Here is a 3,924-nt window from a genome sequence, read left to right as displayed (position 1 = left end):
AGGTAATTGTGGCGTTCTAAAGAATCCACGGCCTCAAACACCCATGCATGGTTGGGGGCAGGACTCCGGGCCAACGCAGTCCCTTGGTCCTCAGGGAGTGTTACGAAGAAATAACTCCAAATCGGATAGATGGCAGTGGGGAACTGCTTTCCAGAAAGGTTTGATGCCTTCTCCTCAGACACCAACCCCAATTATGCACTTAGCTGAGAAGAAGTAAGTGGGTAAGGTTACTGATGATGAAGAAGAGGAACAGATGCAGTTGAAGGGCATATTGAACAAACTCACATCTCAAAAATTTGAGAAACTGTTCCAGCAAGTTCAGCAAGTCAATGTCGATAATGTTGTTACACTGTCTGGGGTCATCTTGCAGATTTTTGATAAAACTCTGATGGAGCATACCTTCTTGTTTCACCGTGCTGCGGTCTTGCCTGAATTGACACTTTCAAGAAATTACTCTTGAAGAAATGGCAGGAAGAATTTAAGTGAGGAGAAATAGAAGAACAAGAGGGGAGAAAGAGAAGAACAAGAGGCAAATGAAGCTGATGAAGGTGATAGTAAACAGACAGAAGAAGAGACTGCATGTTGGGTAATATTAGACTAATAGGAGAATTATACAAGAAGATGTTGACTGAAAGAATAATGCACGGATGCATTGGTAAAATGCTTGGTCAGTATCAGAGTACCGGTGAAGAAAACATAGAAGCTCTGTGAAAATTAATGAGCAGAATTGGTGTAATGATAGATCATCCCAAAGCGAAGGACCAGATGAATGCTTATTTTGACATCACCACACAACCATCCAATAATATGAAGCTGTAAGATTCATGCTGAGAGATTCTATTGATCTGAGAAAGAATAAGTGGCAGCAGCGGAGGAAAGTTGAAGGTCCGAAAAAGATTGAGGAGGTACACAGAGATGCTGCGCAAGAATGGCAAGCTCAAACTAGCTGACTTGGTCGTTTCAATCAGAAAGGGTCTGTCTATGTATTTTGCTCCTAGTATGTTATCTCCTCCAGGTCACAGATCAGCAGATTTTGTCCTGGTGGCCACAGCTGCGTGGCCATGGCTCCCAGGATGCTCAGATGGATGAGAGACATTCCTATGAGAACAGGATGATGTACATTCCTCTGCCTCAAAGACCCCTTGGTCATGATTCCATAACCCTTGGGCCACAAGGTGGCCTTGTCCGAGGAATGGCATTCGGTAGTCAGCCATCTACATATGCCTCTCGTATGGCTGAGATATCAAGTCCTGGAGATGAACACAGGGTGGGACCTGGTCTAAATGGATTCAGTTCTATTCCAGAACCGGCAGCTTATGGCCAAAGAGAGGATCCCATGCCAAGATATGTGTCAGAAAGTTTTGGTGCTCCATCCAGCTATGACCGATTGGTGAAAGGAATGTTACACATGGGAATAGAAACACCGACCGCATTGATGAATCTCTGCCTGCTTCTCCACCTGCTCGTGGTTCCGCTCCTCCAACTAGCACAGAAAATATGTGGCCTGAAGAGCACTTGCAGGACAAATCAATGACCACTATTAAAGACTTCTACTGGTTTTTATGTGCCCCAGGTCAGGAGGTTTGTTGTTTCATTATGTTTTTATCAACCAGTTCCACTACCCTTGTTTTTATTGATTATTAAGTTGGTTGAACTAAACGATAGATTTCTCATTGAAATTTTGAAGCGAGGTTGAATAATAAGTACTCCATTAGACACCTAAAAAGATCAGGCTCATTGTTGTAACCACATTTCATACTTCCCGACACATCTTGACTATATAATTTGTTGAGAGGTGGCATATGGATCAGCTGTTGGCAAGAAAAAGAAATGAATCAAATTTTGTGTCGAAACTCTTCTGGTTTGACTTTAAGCTAGGGAAAGATTTAGATGACTGCTTATTGTAAAATATTTCTGGAGGTCTTTTTGCGTGTTCTTGACTCCTCGCCAGGCCTCACTCTTCTGAATCTTTCTTGGCGTGACCTTTTTTCATTTTGTTCATGAAGTTTCCGAACTGATAACACTGGAAACTCCTAATGTATGTTATTTGATGGATATCATTTTTATTAGTACTTCTTTTTTATTCTTTAGATTCCTAGGATGCATTTTCGTCGTACAGATGTATTTATTATTGCTTGGCATCCCCGGGCACTTTGATATGGCATTTGTGGAACTTGAGCATTGCCTTCTGACCTATTGAGTCCTGCACTGAGTCTTTGATATAGTGTTGGTTTGTATTGTGTCAAAAGTATGCATGATGGCTTACAGTGGAAAACCTTGATCACCCAAAAAAATATTATCCTAGTCAGTTTGAATTTTGAACACAGTAAAGCTAATATAGGGAATACACTACTGGCTTAATCTCAAACTACTTGGAATTTTGATATTGAACTCTTAACATGACAAAAAGAGAAATGATAGATATCAGTGGCACTTATGTGTTCAGGAACATTAACTAATTACATATTGAAAATATTTGGTTGGATGTAGAGCATATGCATTTGGCGAGATTTTGTGAATAGATGATTATGTTTTTGAGTTTTGGCATCATATTTCACCCTTATACTGTGTGATTCTGCATATGCATTTGACGAGATTATACTTTGGTTGGTGTAGGTGTTAAAAGCCATGAGGAGAAACAAGGATAAATGATTTTCTGATGTCTTATACCTGGCTGCGAACAATAATAGAGACATTGAGGAGGTCTCAGCTTCTAATGTTTTCCCGAAGAAGGTATTTATCACCTAATTCTCTCATGTAGAATGTTCATCAGATGTGTCAGTATCGGTATGCCATGTATTTAACTCGTGTATATTGCAATGTACAATCAGTGGGATATTCTAGGGGGTAATCCATGGATCTCATGCTTTTTAATGTGGGGATAACATTCAACTCTTGTTCCGGGAACAGGAGCTTTGGCCATCCTGGCCACTTTGCTGTCTCTGTATACTAGTCCCGAGAAGATGTTATAACTAGTCCATTTCATGCTATAAAACAGTTATCATCGCGGTGATTAGCTAGGCATATCCCACTTTGATAGCTATAGTTAGCAGGTGCTTTCTTTGTTGCCTTCTGCTACACTGCAAGATACAGATGCTTAAATGCTTTTGGTGTGCTGTCCTAGTATCGAACTTTTAAGTCTTTTACGATCACCAACAATTTACATGCTTTCTTATTAGTTTATCTTCCTGGTGCATCGACATCCTTTGGTTCAGTTTTTTTGAAAGCTCTACATTCTCTCTGAATTCGGACAGGTTGAGGAGCGTTCTATTCCGATTGAAGAACTACTTGAGGCAGACGAAGTTTTCTGCACTGGGACCGCAGTTAGTGTTGCTCCTGTAGGAAGCATTACATACAAGGGTAACAGGTGAGTTTGAAATCCAAAGGCTGCAGTGCGTTTCGATCTTTTTGTAACTGACACTGTCCTGTTTCTTTGAACCCGATAAGCTTTCGAGTACCTGGATACCTGAGTCGGGTATCAGGCCCCGAAAAATCCGGTACCCAAATTCCCGAATTTTTTAAAAAACATTGAAATGTCCTTTCCTGTTTACAGCTTTCATATCTGACTAACTAGATTGTGTTTTGGTGTTGTCTACAATATGCTTAAATTTTTCATGAATTTGGCTTTCAAACAAACTATTCTGTGATTAAAGGTGAAGAATAAAGTTTGTACATGTCTGGTGTCTGGATGTCTGGATCTATACATTGAAAACTACTATGTGTTAATACGAATTTTGAAAACTTATGTGGGACAAAAAAATGTCAGTTACATAGGCCTTTAGATGTGTTAAAAATTTATTTTCTTATCTCGGATTTAGCCGGAACTAAACAATCTGATGTTATTACTTATTGGTTAATAATTACGAGTATTCATTAACTTTTCATTGTTTTTTGATTAATCCCTGAATTTTAAATGGAAATACA

General features: G+C 39.7%; 1 long non-coding RNA gene across 1 annotated transcript; it reads left to right on the top strand.

The window, feature by feature from the left end:
- Positions 1-806: 806 nt before the first annotated feature.
- LOC125212932 (uncharacterized) lies at positions 807-3,501 on the top strand. The gene is made up of 3 exons (XR_007174798.2): positions 807-1,573; positions 2,617-2,733; positions 3,255-3,501. It is a non-coding gene; the product is annotated as an uncharacterized LOC125212932 (long non-coding RNA).
- Positions 3,502-3,924: the final 423 nt, after the last annotated feature.

This window comes from Salvia hispanica, chromosome 3 (genome assembly GCF_029641045.1).
Source record: "Salvia hispanica isolate PSC_SH4W2 chromosome 3, Shi_PSC_v1, whole genome shotgun sequence".
NCBI classification, from domain to species: Eukaryota; Viridiplantae; Streptophyta; class Magnoliopsida; order Lamiales; family Lamiaceae; genus Salvia; species Salvia hispanica.
This window is presented reverse-complemented; position numbering and strand designations above follow the sequence as displayed.